We start from the raw sequence: 18806 nt of genomic DNA, 5'->3' as shown, positions 1-18806 counted from the left end.
TAGTTATATTCATTACTTCTTTTCAATTTACTCCAAAGATGATTTAACAATTAACTATTTTAGTTTTCTACCATTGCTTTGATGTCCGCCAAACGAATGGACAGAAATTTAGTAGGTATGGCTTTTAATAATGGACCCAATTGGCACATCACCCTACAATGCAAACACATGCTCTACCATATTCCAGTTATTCCGTCTCTACAATGAAAAGAAAATTCTGGTTTTTTGTGGACTAGAACCATCTATGTTTAATGAACAGTTGAAATGTGAAATAGACATTGACCTGAATTGACCAAACAACCGTCCAATAACTAGAAGTTGGGAATGTTCAACCAATCTGGCTTTTGGTTTATTTTATAATTTGGGTCCACAATTTAGATGGTTTAACTAGAGTTAACACATGCCATGTGTTCAACTTTCTACTGCCTGTATATTGACCAACACATGCCAACGTATGAAATAACTCCCTTAGAGCACATATCTTGCAACTTGTCCTCGGCTAATATTTGGGTCCTAAGTTCATTTGGATTGGATATAGGTTGAGCTTGAAGTCTAGCAAATCGAGTTTAGTAAGCTCTAATTTTACATCAGATCTTGGTTTCTAGTATATATATAATGAGTTCATGTGTTCATGTTAATAGAACTTATGTACTAGAGATCTAGATCTCTAAAAACACCTGTTATTAACTAAAATGAGATTTAACTCATTTTTAGGTGTCTGCCAAACAGGTCCTAACTTTTAAGCCCAATAGCTAATTGGGTTGGACATGAACACAAGTTTACAAAGGGAGCCCAATAATTAATTGGGTTGTATAGGAGTCTGGATGCCTAAAGGCCTGACAAGCACTGTGAATTAGGTGTGTGGTTTTGGGTGGACTTGTTATCATGGATTAACGTATTAATATTGATCAAGCAAGCTTGATTAATCCCTCGTTTACTGAAATTTTGCACAATTTTCCCTAATTCATCCTCACTCACTCTAATTCATCCAAATTTTCCTTAAGTTGCTGCAACTTACCCTGATGTACCTTTTTACCTAGATTGCCTTAATTTGCCAAACTTGCTTTCATTCATTAGATTCCACAGATGAGTGCCTTGTTATGGGCGATCTTATGTGAGTAAATGACATTTTACCCTCAAAATAATATTTCTTCATATGAAATTGATTAATGCAGGGGCATTTTCACACCGGGCTCGAGTGGGGTCGCTTGTGGGATGCAGGGGCACACTCGGGGTGGGTGCGGCCTACGGAGGAGGTCTCGTGTTCGAGACTCCTCACCGGGGGTGATTAATGCGCATTTCACACCAGGCTCGAGTGGGGTAGCCCGTGAGATGCGGGGACACACTCGGGGTGGGCGGCCCATGTGATTTGGGGCCCACGTAGGGGGTTCGGCCGAGGTCCTAACCCATGCGATGTGGGGCCTGGGCTATGAGATAAAAGGATTAATTCGCCATATTCTAACAGTTCGAGCTTTTAGAGCAAGTGGTTAATTGTCCTGCATCAAATTGGTATCAGAGCAGGAGGTCTCGTGTTCGAGACTCCTCACTGGGGGTGATTAATGCAGGGGCATTTTCACACCGGGCTCGAGTGGGGTCGCTTGTGGGATGCAGGGGCACACTCGGGGTGGGTGCGGCCTACGGAGGAGGTCTCGTGTTCGAGACTCCTCACCGGGGGTGATTAATGCGCATTTCACACCAGGCTCGAGTGGGGTAGCCCGTGAGATGCGGGGACACACTCGGGGTGGGCGGCCCATGTGATTTGGGGCCCACGTAGGGGGTTCGGCCGAGGTCCTAACCCATGCGATGTGGGGCCTGGGCTATGAGATAAAGGGATTAATTCGCCATACTCTAACAGTTCGAGCTTTTAGAGCAAGTGGTTAATTGTCCTGCATCATTGCCTCAGTCGACTAACAAACAGGTTTGAGTTTTGGCCCCTGAGTCACAACAGAGAAATCAAACTCAATTTTCTAGTTTGTCTCTTTAATCTGCATCACTGCAACTTCAATCTCAATTCCATTTTTGCCATTCCACGTAATTGTCTCTAGGTATTGTTCACATATGTTTGAATGTATGGTAATTCCAATACATTTGAGCTTTTATGCCCAAGTGTTGTGTGTTCAATCTAAACTGTGAATCAGTTAATCTGCCCTACCAAAACTCAGGCAAAAAATAGCTTAGGTGGTCAATACCATAGGGAACAATTTTTTTCTCAAGTTTTTCAATAATATTTTTTATTTAAATATGTTAATATTGTTGAATCTTGGTGAATTTAATCAAATTTCATCGAGTTTTTTAAAGAATTGTCAAGTCGATTTTTTTCTTGACCGTCTTTTTTTTTTTTTCCTTTCTTTCTTTCTTTCTTTTATTTTAACTAATTTTGAGTTCCCTTTGAGTCTTGACAGAGTCATTTTTGTCTCTTTCATTGTAAACACAGAATGGAAGTTGGGTTTAGTTTTCCATACCGACCAGAGTCCCATTTTGGAAGTTCTTAGCAAAGACACCATCATCAAACCTTCAGTCCCTGTCACATACCCAGGAAATATCCTTTTTGTTCAGAGCAATGCCTGGCTGCCACAAGTCAAACTGTATGTGTCATGGAACAAACTCCAAGCTATGAAACCACAAGGAATAATCAGAGATCCACCTGCTGTGGTGTCTTTGGGTTCACAGGTGCTAGTGGAATTCTGTTTCCTGGGCTTCTGCAGCTGCTCATCACTTCTGCTCTTGACATAACTGAATAGACCTCGGCTTCCAAATATGATATACCATTTTTTCAGGAAATCACCAAGTTCTTACAAAACTATAACTACCAGCTTTCTGGCCAGCCATTATAGGCCCTTAACAGCCAAAAGTTTCTTCTTTTGTGTGTGTGTGTGTGTGTGTTTATAAACCTCGAAAATTATTGGTAAACTTCTAAAAAGATGTGATGCTTCCAAATATGTATTCTCGTCCTTCTTCTTCTTCTTCTTTTTCTTTTTCTATTTTTTTTTTTTTTTTTAAGTTTTGGACATGTGTTTGATGTTGCAGCGGACCATTCTTTGGTAAGAATGTTGTCTGTTGAGCATTGTTCACTTGACCTGCTGAAAGTTGACCAAATAGGCCCCAATCAAACACAAGTCTAGCATGATTTGGGGGATTATTCAGGGCCCATTACATTTAAGTACAACAAAATGAAGATGGAAAGAAAAAGAAAAAAAAGACAGTTTATCCTTGACTTCCAATATTTCTCAAATCATCCCACTCCCTGGGCCGGCATCTATTTCAAAGTTAGTTTTTAAGCTCCCTTCTTGGTTGAAAAGAATAAAGAAGCAGAAAAAGAGAGAATAGTTGGAAATAAAAATTTTCAAACGGGCCTAAATGGTCGTATTAGCGTATCAGGCCCTTAAAAAGAGAGAATATCTGTAACAACAGCGTATCAGTCCCGTAACAATGCCAAGATGGCCCCCTTTCTTTTCATAATAAACTGATTCAACTCCTATCACATAAAGGGGTAAATGTTTCCTTCACATAAAGGTTTTTATAGCTGTAATGTTACCACTTTTTGATACCATGGAAATCAGAAGGGAATAGTATTATGCAAAGTCAAATTAACACCAACAAATCCAACCCCTTGAAAAATTACCCGATTTCGTATAATCAAAGTTGTAAATAGCATGTAAAAAGGACACTCCGTTTTCTAAAGAATTGACATGCCAAGTCCCATGAATGTGTCAGATCCACCTATGAGACAATGATAATGTATGTTTTATTCTTGTACTTGAGCCGTATTCCTTTACCACTTGTATAGATCTAATGTATTTCAGGTCATTTAGATGCATTTAAAAAAAAAAAAAAAATCTTATCCACTATAAAGTACACATTACATAAAAATAGATTTCTTTTTCAATGTCATTATATATCTGTACATGTATGTGACGATGTTGGTTTTCCGGTGTCCCCGGCATCTTGACATTTGTATCTGTTTTAGACAGCCAGACATGTGCCCTCATCCGAGTTCAGAGTTCGGTTCCAAAGTACCTAGAATGAATCTATAAATCAGACATCAAAATCAAACAGTACTAGAAGTGAAAATGGGGGATGCATACCTGCAATGATTTCGGTAGAAGTATCAAGCTGATAATACACATAAATAGGCTGCGTCATGCGTTTTGGTACCTGCATCAAATGGCAGCATTGGGCTTTGTTTCACATATTTTGTGTAAGTGCAACTATACAAGTTGTAGACAAGAGTCATGAGACATTTCTTGCATCACTTCCTGCATTCTATGGTAACTGCAGTTTTACTTCAGAGGGTTTTCTTTTTGAAATCCGATCCCATTCTAAGCACTATACCATATATACTACAATTTGTGATTAAGATTTGGAGGGTAATGGGTTAAATTCTGGTGGGCCCTGGTTAAACACATCATGAGAATGCAAAAGATAGTATTCTCATTTAAAGTTGCAATCTCATCTGATCTTATTGTTACTATCCTTTTGCAGGTTGTCTGTTTTCGGATCCTTTATAAATGCGAGCATATTGCCTCTTGAGCTCTCCGGTATGCAGTCTCTCATACGGGTCAATGATTTCAACATCCTGAAAGTGAAAACTGAATATTCAGCAGAATACAGACTATAGAAGACAGACAAGAACCAAAATCATTAAATTTCATATGAGAAGTGCTACAGCGCGATTCAAGCACACATACCAGAGTGGCACAAGTGTGAGAGATACGGGCATCATCGGGTGGTTCACATGTGTAGATGGTTTTTAGTTTTATCAGTGGTCTCTATTCACATACTCGGCCGACCTGATGAGAGCCTATGTTGATTTTTAGCCCAGGACATGTTCAAGGTGGGATCCACCTGATGATTAACCAGGATCTATAACAAATGCCTGCTGCATTGTTCACTCCCCAAGTATAGGGTTGTGATGTAGTAATAAACTCGGTGAGACCGAGGTCGAATCCCAAGGGACTGAAACCTGTACGTTATCTGAAACTAGGTAGAAATAGAACTAGCCTAAGATGAAATCTAAATCCAATATAAAGTGATGAATAATGGTGAGAGATTAATCTAAAACTTAAGAGAAATCAGAGATAAGAAACTAGAGATTCAGAGGATCCACTTGTAGAGATCAGGGAGATCTTATGCCTGCATTAAAAATCATGAAAATTAAACTGAACATCCTCTGATATAATTTTAAAGAGATGAAAGGTATATGAATTAGAATGTATTCCATCACCAAACCATGCCCAGGAGACAAAGTCAACAAAAGAAATAAATTAATTACCAACCAATCAGATGATTATGAAGGTTAGGAAGGGTACCGACATCTGACCATGCCCAGGAGACGATGGCGAATAACAGGGCTTCCTGACGTCATAATCAAAATAAGGAAAAAGAAATACTCAAAGCCATTGCAAACCCATTGTAATTTCAGTCACAACAGGCCATTAAAAACTAAAAATATTCCCATAATAAAATTAAATCAAAAACCCCTTCAATCTAAACAAAAGGCACAAGCAACATCTCTCCCATCAGACTACAAGCTTCACCTCTTAGCCCTAGCTAAGAGGTTCAGCCCAACATGAATGGGCTGGATCCCTCAAACAAAATTAAAAAAAAAAAAAAAAACACTTGTCTATCTATCTCTCTCCCCATCTACTCCACGGCTGCCCACTTTCACGGCTTCCAATTCCCCCCTGGCACTGTCTCTCACATCCTTTCTTTTTATAGCATATGGAGGTCGGTGGCTGCCCGTAGAAGCATGCAATCGGTGCTGTTTATGCTCAACCTCTGAAGTCGGTGCAGAAGATTTATGCACTCCTTGTGTAAGCTCTGTAACGTAGTCAAGAAAACGGTCCAGGAAAAACCCATTTTCCTTGCTTTTTTCTCAAAGTAATAACATCCCCTGGGACGTTTTTGGGTTGCATTCATGATGGACGGATTGGATCTTTTCATCGGCCAGCCGTGGCGGCCCACTTGGATCGGCAGATCCAGCCGCAGAACAGAGCTTACGCAGCTTTGTTCTTGCTGATGAGATGGTGGGACCCAGGATCAGTGCCATACAGGAAATCTAGTCCGACCATTGTGTTCACCTCGAAAAAATGTTCGGGAATGGTGGTTTTTAGAGTGAAATGGGTGTGGCCCACAAGATCTTCTACTCCGCCGTCCAGCCTACATTTAAAGGCTGGGAACGTGCAGAAGCTTGCATGGTGACAAAAGGACACTTAGGCGTTGGTCTTGGCCGTCTCCTGAGACAAGTGAACGGTTCGGATCATCTAACCGGATGATGATTGGGGCCCACAATGATCAACCGACAGTCGGCATGAAAGACGCTGGCTGATTTTGAACTTCTTTTTAAAGAAGTATCGGTCAGCATCTTCTGATCGATTTCTTGAGTTGTAGTGCGCGGCTGGAGCATATACGCTGTGCATGTGCAATGTACAGGTGGGTCTCATGGTCATGTGTATGAGAAATCCACACCATCCATCTTGTTTCTCTTATGATTTAATGGGTTGAGACCAAAATTGAAGCATATCCAAAGATCAAGTGGGCCCCACTTAAGGATTTAAGTGGATGATCTATCCATTGGGACACTTCCATAAGGATCCAATGGCTAAATTTCGATGTGTATGGTTAACTTGTGGTCCTCAGGCCATATATGAAGTTTCGAGCTGAACAGATAGTGAAAACCCTGTGATCTTGCATCCTGGCTGACTTTCAGGCCCATTTGAGCTTCAGTTTCTCAATTTTCACGGATCTCTAACATGTAAATCTGTCGATCTTGGTCCCCTGGAGTCCGTCGCTTGCCTTGGTGACTTCAGAGCATTAAATCCATGCTTTTAATTCACATACTCGGCCGACCTGATGAGAGCCTATGTTGATTTTTAGCCCAGGACATGTTCAAGGTGGGATCCACCTGATGATTAACCAGGATCTATAACAAATGCCTGCTGCATGCATTCCATGAATTGCCTGAGCATTTCCCATTTCAGACAGTGACATGACTGGTTAATCACAAACATACATCCTGGGAAGAAAGCAGGGAAGCGACATCGAAGGGGACAGATGATGCTGATGTGCACGAACGTGGAGATCACCTGGAAGAATCATGGACATTGTGGTGTGATTATCTGATTTCAGAGTTCTCGAAGCAGGGCTACCAATTGAACAAATTCCCAATAAAATGTTGCCGATGTGCTCAAGAAACTCATGAGATTAAGAGGTTACAAAACGCATATCCGACATTAGGGAAGAGATTAAGAATCCTGTTGGAGCTTACCCATTGTATAGTATTGGCTGGCAAGCTGGCAGATCTGGCTGATTAAACCTCGAGTCTGAAAATTGAATCAAAATTTAAATAAAAATCAGTTTAGTTAGTTTCAAAGCATGACTGGCTTCAGCAATCAATGCCCCAATTACCTGAGATGTAAATTGATGGAAGCCCTTTTGTAATTAAAAACCATACTCCACAAGAATGGTTTAGAGGGGTTTTCTTGATGACACTCGGCATTGAATTAACAGCATTTTCTCCGGTCAGCTTTCGTTAAAGTTAGGTCCCACACTTTCAGTGAGCCAAGTGGTATATTTGATGGGCCTCACTTTGAATCGGTGATGTTGTAATTAGTTTTCGTCATTGGAATCATATCGGCTAATACGGCTATGTGGTATGGGACCTAATCGGCCCAGCTTATTTTAAAATGCTTTATATCGGCCCGTAGCAACCAATAGAGGTGTATTGGCAACGATACAGGTCCAATACGGGCATCACACCAATAAAGGTTTAATTCTATTTTTTTGAACCAAATCTCATTCATTTTTCTGGCGCACATATAAAGGCTTAATTTTAATTTTTTAAAATCAAAATCTCATTCATTTTTCCGATTCTTTTTTCATTTAAACCATGGAGGGAGCTTAGAAAGCCATTTTAGTTTAGATCTAGACTTATTTTAGGATCAAAACAAATGATTTCAGTGGGATTCAACAACTCGAAGCGGAATGGACCACTATGGGAAAAATCGAAAGATGGGTAAACTTTCACTTCTTTTTTCTTTTTTCTTTTTTCTTTTTTTCTTTTTTTTTGATGTTTTCATCTTTTTTTTTTCTTCTATTTCAATATAATGGGAACTAATTCACCACATCGTACTTGATTTGTGTTCAATTGGGGCCCAATTGGTTGACTTACAACATGTTAAACTGACAAACAACATTCTGATTAAAGAATAGTTTGATGCACCATTATATATGCATGTCCAAAATTATATATATATATATATATATATATATATATATATATATATATATATATATATATATATATATATATATATATATATATATATATATATATATATATAAAGAGAGTGAGAGAGAGCGAGAGAGAGTGTGCGAGAGCGATGCTCACCTACGCACCTACGCCCGTGCGCACCTTTGCACACGTGTCATGCGTGTCGAATCCTAACGGTCCATAAGATGCGGAATCCCATGAAACCTTAAGGGTGAATTTTCACCCTGATCTAAGATTCTGGTGGGTCATAGGAAAGAGAAATTCAAATCAAGGAAAGAAAATGTTTGTATTTTTCATGGCCCAACGAAGTTTTGGATCAAAGTAAAAATTCGTACCAGAAGGTTTCATGAGGTTATGCTTCATGTGGACCGTTCAGATTTATGAGACTCATCAGATAAGCTTGTTTTCTAAAGCTCGAGTTGAGTTCAAGCCGAGTTCGACCATGGTGCATTTCAACTCGACTCGACTCGAAGAATATATTTTAATATTTTATATATATATATATTGATACCACTTTCGCCAGGATCTTCTTGCGAGCAGCAGTGTCACACAAAAACGAAAGAAAGCAAAAACCAGAGAAAACGAGAAATTAAGAAGGCTCACAATTGCTTGCTAGTCAAGCACTTTCATGGACTAAACATTGAATTCGCTATTCGAATTCCTGCTTACAACTCGAATACTACACTCCTTATATAGAGTTTGGAATAGAACTATTATAAAGCGGATTTACAAAACAGGGGGAACGATACTGTGGGCGCACAGTAACTGGTTTTGGCACTGTATGGTTTTACTATTCTGGAAAGTGAATAGTAAAAGTGCTACAGTGAAAGGCGTGCTGCTGCAGTAGATTCGCTACAGTAGCTCGTTTGGAGTTTTCTGACGTGTCTTTTGGAAGATAGCGGAGACAGCTTGGCTTCGGCTTCGACTGTCGGTGCTTGCATTTGGCTTCAATTTGGCTTCAATTTGGCTTTAATTTGGCTTCATACTTTGAAAGAAATTACATTTTGAATTTCTCAAAACTTTTTTAGAAGAATACATCTTGATCATCCGGATGAAGATCAATATCAGGAGCAGCTGTTGAAGATTCTTCGGATTCCACATAAGTTGATCCTTGTCGGCTAGATACTTGATCTTGAAAAGCAATGAATGCAGCTTTGAGTGCACTCAGCTCTTTCTTTAGTTTGGCTGTTTCATCTGGAGGAGATGCTATAATAGCCTCTTTGAATGACTTTGGCAATTTTTTGGAGGAAGCCTGCTTCTTTGTTGCTTCGAGAACAATGGAGCAGTCAAATTTATTCCACCACTTGATGTATGTGGACTGGAATAAGACTTTGGCATTTTGATATTCAGAGGGTAAAACTTCATATTTCCATTGGAGAATCCATGGAATCCCATGTTTAGCATAGTATTGCATCAGACAACATCCTGGATATTCAGGATTTTGAGCTTTCTCAAGATGTGAATAATGAGAAAGTAAATTTTCTGGCAAAATGTTTGAATGGCCACCAAATAAAATCCACCATTGAGTATAAAACCATGATGGGATAGATTTGGTATATGGTCTTGAAAAATTTAAAAACCACGAATGGCTATTTTCAGAATTTTGGAATAAAAGAGCATATTTCCATGCAACCATATAATCCCAATAGGAAAAAGAATGAGACTTTCCATCAGGACTATGGATATGTTGGACTTGGGAAAGAGAATCTCCCCATTCCTTTTGGAGAATGATGTTGATGATTTTCATTTTGGAAAATGAAATTTCTTTTTGGTTTTGGTTAGTGCGATGCTCAAAAATTGCACTTTTGGTTTGGATCAGAATAGCTTCATAGAAGTTTCTAGAGAAATTTGGCTGTCTTGGGTTAAAATGATTATTTGGCAGAAAAAGTTTTTGAATGAGAATTTCTTCTGGGAGTTTGGAGAATTCTGGATCTAGGGTTAATACCCTATGTTTTCCTTTTGGTTTGTATTCTTCGGAATTTTTGGTATTTGGTATGAATGCTGTTTTTGGAGGATTTTGGATTGTTTGAAATGGGTCCTGTGGGACAATTTGGATCGAAGGTTTTTTCTGTTCTCCGATCTGGAGAGGAGTCTGGAGAAGAGGAAAGAAGGAATTCTTGATTTCTAATTCCATTAGTTCTTTTCCTTTGTTTTTGGCCTTTTGTGGCATTTTGGAGTTTTTGGGGTAGATCTCGATTCAGTTTTCCCTGTAAAAATTCGCGAGATAAAAAATCAGGCAAAGAATTCTTTTTTCCTGGGATAAACTCGATATCAAAATCAAAAATGGATAAAATAGCTTGCCATCTAGTAAATATCTGTTTTGAAGCGAGGTTTTTCACATCCTTTTTCAAAACTTCTTTGGCAGCTTGGCAATCGACACGAAGAATAAATTTTTGGTTTAAAATGTCGCTTTCGAATTTTTGGATACAAGAAACCATTGACAAAATTTCTTTTTTAATGATAGAGTAGTTTTGTTGAGTTGGGTTCCAAGTACCAGAAGTGAAACAAACAAGTTGTTCTTTGTTTTTTGAATCTTTTTGTAAAAGAATTCCACCATAACCGATGTCGGAAGCATCAGTCTGGATAATTTTTGAAAAATCAGGGTTTGAAAGATTGAGACAAGGAAGATGTCTGACTTTCAATTTGATATTTTTGAGAGCATTTGTATGGTCTTCTGACCAAATAGTTTTTGGTTTTTTGGTTAAAAGATTTTGTAAAAGAGCTCTGTCTTTAGCTAAATCTTTATAAAATTCAGATATATAATTTAAACATCCAAGAAATCTTTGGAGTTGTTTTTTATCAGTAATTTTGTCAGGAAATTTATCTGCAAATTCAATGACTCTTTGGATTGGCCGGATTGTATTTTTTGAGATTTTGAATCCTAGAAATTGAATTTCTGGTTGAAAGAGCTTGATCTTTCTTAAAGAAAGGACAAGACCATTTCTTTCAATAACAGATTTAAAAATTTCTAAGTGTTTCCAATGTTGATTTATATTTTGGGAATAGATGAGTAAGTCATCTATATAAGAGAGAATGAAATCTTTATAAGGATTAAAGATATCATTCATAATGTTTTGGAATTCAGAAGGAGCATTTTTTAGACCAAAAGGCATTACAGTCCATTCGAAATGTCCGAAGGGAACAGTGAATGCTGTTTTGTATCTATCTTTAGGATGAATTTGGATTTGCCAAAATCCTGACTTGAGATCGAATTTTGAAAATAGATTGGCTTTATGCAATCTATTTAATAAATCTTTTTTATTTGGAATTGGATATCTGATTGTTTTTAGAACTTGATTCAAAGGCTTGTAATTTATAACAAGCCGAGGAGCACCTCTTTCAATCTCAGGAGCTTTTTCCACATAAAAAGCAGCACAACTCCATTGGGATTTTGAGGGAGTTATAAGACCTTTTTGGAGAAGAGAATTGATTTCTTCATCACAGAGTTTAAGAAGTCGAGCATCCATTTGGGAAGGGCGAGCTTTAGTAGGAATGTGAGCTTCATTAAAGTTCTCTATATATGGTAGAGTAACTAAATGAGTTTTTCGATGCCAAAAGGCATTTGGAACTTCAGAACAAAGATGTTCTAAAGTTTTTTGGAATTTTGATAATTGCTTTTGGAAATTTGGGTGTAGAAGTTGTTTTTGGATTTGAAGATGGGAAATTTCATTTCTTAGGAAATGAATTTGGGTCTCCTTATTGGAAACACAATTAACAACTTCAGATATTAAACCATGTTGAGGTGGTTTAATGAATTCAAAGAATAAGTCTATTGAATTTATTCTGGTTTGGATTCCTTTACTAGTAGTAGTAAAGGGTTGTATTTTCAGGATGAAAGGAGTACCAAGAATGGCATCTTGTTGGAGGTTTTTAACAATGATGAAGGTGAGTGGAATACACACCCCATTTTTGCAAATATGAACATTTGGTAATTTGTATTCAATATGAGATTCTTGGCTATTAGCAGTATAAATTGTATAATTTGTCTTCTCACAATATTGAGTAGGAATCAATCCTTCTCTAAGACAATTTACATCTGCCCCTGTATCTATTAAGGCAATTACATCTTTTTTAAAATTTTGATTCGTAATGGTAATAGGAGTATACCATTTTTGGAATTGGTAAATTGTCAAAGAATTGACAATGTTTGGATTAATATAGTTTTCAATTTGATCATTTAGTTCTTCATCTGGAGAAATAGATTGCAAGATTTCTACTTGCTTTTTGAGAGTAGAAATTTCCTTTTTAAGGATATTTACTTCCTTATAAAGGTCTTGCAAATTAATCTGGGTTAGGGAAATGTTACGATGGTTTTGAAGGCGTTGATACACATCAAGCATGGATGTATTAGCAACAATTTTTTGGAAAGGCATTGAGTGATTTCTAGAATTTTCTTTAGGGACTTCTGGTGTTAAAGCCTGATCAAGGGCCTGTTTAAGATATTTCGTTTTTTCCTCAGGGTCATGGACTTGATTAATGAGTTCAAGAATCAATTGATCTTTGGCAGTGATCACCATGACGTTTGGTTTGGAAGAAGTAGAAGAAGAATGATGTGAGTCTTCTTCAGAGAATTTACATTTACATTGCTGATTCTCTTCCTTATCAGAAGAATCAAAGGGAAGTTCAGCAGCAATTTCTCTGACTCAGCGTTTTGGAGTATTTTTAAAGCATTTATTTGCATAATGACCAGGAAGGCCACATTTATAACATTTGGGAGAAGAATTTCTTCTTTGTTTTGAATACTTGGGTTTGGGTTTTGGTTTTGAGTAGGTTTTAGGAAGATTATCCCTATTTCTTCTTTTAATGTATTTTGGAGGATAGTAAGCTTTGGATTTAAAGTGTTTTCGAGTTGAAGGAGAAACGATGGGGTCATATCCGAATTGGTAACAAAATGTACCTAATTCTTTTCGGCCATTAGATTGTTCTCGCTTTAATTGCTTTTGGAGTTTCATTTCGGTACAAATTCCTAAACCGACTTGGCAAATTGTTTGAATGAGTTCACCAAAAGTATACCGGTTATAATTTAGTATACCGAAATTTAAATCTTTTAGTTTAGCTTTGACCTTTTCTGAGAACAAAGGAGGAAGGCCCAGTATAAATTTTTCTTTCCATATAACATCATTACAAGAAGTAATTTTGTATAATTTGGAGAGAAAAACATCTTTATACCATCGGAAATCAGTTAAGGTTTTACACCTAAGATTCATTAATTGTTCTTTGTTCTTCTCAGAAACATCATCGGTCGATCCTACAAAATGTTGGATTATATTAACAAGCAGACTAATAACTTGGTCATCAATTGGATTCCCTTTATCATCAAGGATAGGATTTCCTTGAGCATCCATTTTAACAGCAGAAAGAATCTCATCTCTTTGATTTTGAGAAAGAAAGGAATTCCACCATCCATATAATTGGCCAGTAAAACCTTGCGTAATAGCACTAGCAATATTGGCAATTGTATGGTGGTAAATTAAACAAGCGTTTTGGTAAATTAACATTTGGTTGCATAACTGAAGAATCTGGTATTCAGTCATACCATCTAGATTCCATTCATAAAGATGGTTTCCATCAAAATGGAGTCTAGAGAATGTTTGTTGTTCTTCTATCTGAAGATCAACAGGAGTAGGTCTTTGGTAATATTGTTTAGTAGGTTTAACAATGCTTTGAATTTGGGGAAGATTTCTTGCTTCAATAAATTGACTTTTTATTCGCTCAATGTCTGGATCGGTACAAGAACCAGATTCTGAATCGCTTTGTTCATTGTCATTGTCAGATTCAGAAGTAGAATCTAGACGAATTTGTTGGAGTTGATTATTTATTTCAGAAGATTCTTGAAATTCTTGGGAAAGAACATTAACAGAAGGATTTTTTGCTTTTTCCAGTTCTTTGGCTAATTCAGATATAAAATCTGATCGTGAATTTGGATTTGGAAATGCTGGCTTAGCAGCTTCTTTGGGTAAGAAGAAAGCAGAGGTTTTTCTTTGCTCTATTGGAGATGAAGAAGAAGATGTTGGGGAGAAGGGTATTTTATTCAAATTCATTTGTTCTCCAAGAGTATGAAGAAAAGTGTTCGTATAGTTGTTTTGTTCAACTATAGGAGCTAAATCTTTTGGAGTAACTGGTCTATCTGCAGGAAATTTTTCTCCTATTTTTATAGGGGATGCTATAGTACCAGATATTTTGATGGATTGGAATGGAGGGAAAGTTTGGTTTAATTGATTTCCTGCTTGAGATTCCCATTTTCTTGTGAGATTTTGGAGCATAAGAATTTCCTTTGAGGGAGTTGGAATTTGTTCAGTATTTAATTTAAACCATGTAAAGAAAGGGATAGTTTCTTTCACTGTTTCCATGTGAAGATACCATTTTTCTTTAAAATCCTTTTTAACTATTTCAGGTATATTTTTAAAATACAATTTAGTTAAAGGATGTTTTTGGAAATCTTACTTTAGATATTCAGTATCTATAGCAAATGATTGTGGAAGGTTGGATCCAGAGGAAATGACATTTACTCGAGGTATAAAATCACTTTCCATGGGGTTATATTCATCCTCTTGGTATCGAGGACTAAAAACATGAGTAGGAATAGTTTTTGGGATAAAATTTTGTGTGGAAAAGAAGTAGGTTGAAAAGAAGAATTTGGTTCTTTAGAATATTTAGAAAAGAGGATATCAACAGAACCATCATTATTTACTTGTATAATATCTGGTTCAGTTATTTCTTTTGGAAGTTTTTCATGGGCATCTTCAATATGCCATTTAGCAATATTGATTTCATCCCATTTAATTCTTTTGGGAACCACGATATTGTGGTTTAGGTTAGCCATAAAAAGAGTAGTTAAACCTTTAACCCTGTCTTCATAGGCTGTCCTTGGAGCATTTGTTTTCATTAATTTGTAATATATACGATATGTTATCGTAATATTTTCGCTTCCTGGTAACATATTAAATCCCTGGGTATAAATTCCTAATCTTAGAAATCTTGATAAATGTTTATCTGTTAAAGATACAGCATAGTTTGGGATACATATAAAATATGCAGGTCCATCAGTAAGGGTTGCTTCAACCATTCCAATTAAGAAATCATTAAAGGCAAGGTGTCTTTTATCTCTTAAAGTCACCAGGCAAGAAGTTTGTAAACCCAATCGAGTTAATGGTTTTACAGCAACCTGAACAAACCCTAGATGAAGGTAATTATATTTAGAAGAATTTTGGATTATTTCTCGAACAGAGAGTAAAGATAAATCTTCATTTTGGTGAGATATAGGAATTGTTTGTTCAACAGTTTTGATGATGAAATCAGATTCAAGTGACTCATCATTTTGGAAAGATCCCTCAATGTATATTTCATTTGTAGGAACTTGTGGTAAGTTCCAATTTTGGAGTGATTGTTCGATATCTGAGTATCGAATTTCTTCTAGATTTTTAATAGACATCGTCTCAGCAAAGGTTGTCTTGCCAATGCTAGTAGATTCTATTGTTTTGCTTGATTTTGCAGATTCTGAGTTAAAATTACTTTGAGTAGAAAACCATCTGGTTATTTTGGATTTTAAACTTTTAGAAGGGGTAATAGTATTTTGGCTAACAGAAGCAGAGCTATTAGATCTATCTAATTTTGAATATTTAGCAGACCTTTCAGAAAGAGATTTTCTTCCTGGTTCCATATCTTAACTTTTAATTAAAAGAGTGGCTTGTCAATAATAGAATTCCCAAAAACAGTCTTACGCACCACTGGCTAATGACTAGAGGGTATTACGACAAGGAAGCCTCGAACCTCTTTTAACTTCAAGCTAAGTATAGAATAAGGAATTGATCTAAATCGCAAAGGTTTGAAAATACAAACTGCGTAAACAGAAATACAACTTTAAATATAAATACAACTTACAAATACAACTACAAATACAACTGCTTACAAGATTGGCTCTGATACAACTACTATATAGTTAAAAAACTTGCCAAAACCAGTTACTGTGCGCCCACAGTATCGTTCCCCCTGTTTTGTAAATCCGCCTTGTAATAGTTCTATTCCAAACTCTATATAAGGAGTGTAGTATTCGAGTTGTAAGTAGGAATTCGAATAGCGAATTCAATGTTTAGTCCAAGAAAGTGTTTGACTAGCAAGCAATTGTGAGCCTTCTTAATTTCTCGTTTTCTCTTGTGTTTGCTTTCTTTCGTTTTTGTGTGACACTGCTGCTCGCAAGAAGATCCTGGCGAAAGTGGTATCAGAGATATATATATATATATATATTCGTTCATAGTTGTATTTATATTTAAAGTTGTATTTCTGTTTACGCAGTTTGTATTTTCAAACCTTTGCGATTTAGATCAATTCCTTATTCTATACTTAGCTTGAAGTTAAAAGAGGTTCGAGGCTTCCTTGTCGTAATACCCTCTAGTCATTAGCCAGTGGTGCGTAAGACTGTTTTTGGGAATTCTATTATTGACAAGCCACTCTTTTAATTAAAAGTTAAGATATGGAACCAAGAAGAAAATCTCTTTCTGAATAGATCTAATAGCTCTGCTTCTGTTAGCCAAAATACTATTACCCCTTCTAAAAGTTTAAAATCCAAAATAACCAGATGGTTTTCTACTCAAAGTAATTTGCACTCGACTTCACGATAAGCTCCGTGTGGTCGAGCTGTATGGGCCCCACCATGATGCGTGTCGACCATCAACACTGTGAATTTGATGGGTCCCCTTTAAATTATGGGATATCCCAAAAATCAACCGTATACGGAACTCAGGTGGGCCATACCATCTAAAATCATGTGAAGACAACGTTAAAACATATAAAAGCACTTGGTGGGGCCCACCTGAAATTTGAATGCGTCTGAAACTCGGTCTGAACCCTCATCCAAGTAGGACACACATAATGGATGGGCTGGATTTGCAAACCACATCTCGATGGGCCCAAAAAATGGTTATGAATGTTTTAATGGTGCACGGCCCCTCTCCACTTCTGTATGTGGTGTGGCCCACACAAGTCACGGATTGACTTGATTTTTGAGACCTAGGCCCACGATGGAATGGTGCATCTGACTGATGGGGTAGATGTTCGAAACGCATCACGGTGGGGGCCACACAGCTCGACCTCATGGGACGGACTCATGCGGTCGATCGCATAGTACCTTTTCCCTATATATATATATATATATATATATACTTATTTATTTATATATTGTAAGTTTACATGCTGATATTCATATACAATGCCTGTATCATATCTTTTTTCTGTTCTTTTTTATTTTTTAAAAAGCTATACCCTCAGATACAAACCCCAGTGGACAGTCCAATCCATCAAATTGTTGGCATGCAAATGGATGGTTAAAAGAGAGTACAACGAACCATCAATGTAGTAGGAAAATGGAAAATGTTCATTGCTCGACTTTTGGGATTGATCAATGTGCAAATCTTTTTTATATCACCCATCAATGGAGGGGCCCAGAAGACAAACAATTCAGATCAATGTTAAGTAGGCCACCTCAATAAAATGCCAACAAGCATTGTACAGCAGCCCTAATTTTTCATTCCAATCAGATATATGTTAAAATCAAAGCTAATGTATATGCATTCAAATAATAATAATAATAATAATAATATTTATAATAAACTAATGCAAATGCAGAAATAAATACGAAAATCATATAAAATGAAATCACATTGCTGAAAGCAGGATCTATCAATGCCATGAAGCAAATAAAATCAAAATGAAAAAAAAAGGGAAGCCACATTGTTGGAAAAGGAAATCATCCACTACAATGAATGTCAACAAACAGGATATACCAACGGAAAATTTCACAAAAGGCTACTGCTTTTGGCCTTTGAATCTCATAATAGAAAAATCCAATATCAGGCCAAAACTACCCCAAACACACCAAATTCAAAATAAAATAAAATAAGGTGAGATTCTGAGAAGATTTACATATGGGTATCTTGGAATTCCTTCTGGGTGGTGAAGAATCGTTCGGTCCGGCACCTCCGGAGTTCGATGTACCGCTCAACAGAAGGATCACAGAGCAGCAATAGAGAATGATGGAGCCCTTGAATGTAACAATAGCATATAATCTCTCTCTCTCCTTTGTTCGACTTCCAGAACAAAGAACGAGGAGGAAGACGAGGAGAAAAAAGCTTTTGATACTCTCGCAGACCTTGAAATGGAAAGCATTCAACGGTTTATACTCAACCAATGCGTGTCCATTAACCATGCGGGTATTTTGTTATGATGAAACTAATTTTGACTTACTTTCACTGGTTTTAAGGAATTGGACGGTCGATCTTAAGTTATATTTAGTTATTAATTGCATACTTACGAAGTGGGGCTGATTTTTTAGTGATCAACACCATTATTTATCTGTTGGTTCTTACGGCCGATGAGCACATTCCAAAAGCTAGCTTGATATGAAAATCTTGACCCTTTAATATTTTTTTCATGAAAATGGACGGACGACAGCATAAATTCGAACAAGGCTTCTCTGGGCAGTTATCTTTCCAATTTAGGTGATCTTGGGGCATAGCCGGAGTGTTATGTAACACAAATA

General features: G+C 37.0%; 1 long non-coding RNA gene across 1 annotated transcript; it reads right to left on the bottom strand.

The window, feature by feature from the left end:
• Positions 1-2000: 2000 nt before the first annotated feature.
• LOC131243351 (uncharacterized) lies at positions 2001-18334 on the bottom strand. Its single transcript, XR_009170030.1, has 2 exons — positions 18191-18334; positions 2001-2733 (listed from the first exon to the last, which is right to left on the bottom strand). It is a non-coding gene; the product is annotated as an uncharacterized LOC131243351 (long non-coding RNA).
• Positions 18335-18806: the final 472 nt, after the last annotated feature.

This window comes from Magnolia sinica, chromosome 4, assembly GCF_029962835.1.
Source record: "Magnolia sinica isolate HGM2019 chromosome 4, MsV1, whole genome shotgun sequence".
Taxonomy (NCBI): Eukaryota; Viridiplantae; Streptophyta; class Magnoliopsida; order Magnoliales; family Magnoliaceae; genus Magnolia; species Magnolia sinica.
The sequence above is the reverse complement of the archived record's forward strand: the minus strand, read 5'-3'. Positions and strand labels throughout refer to the sequence as shown.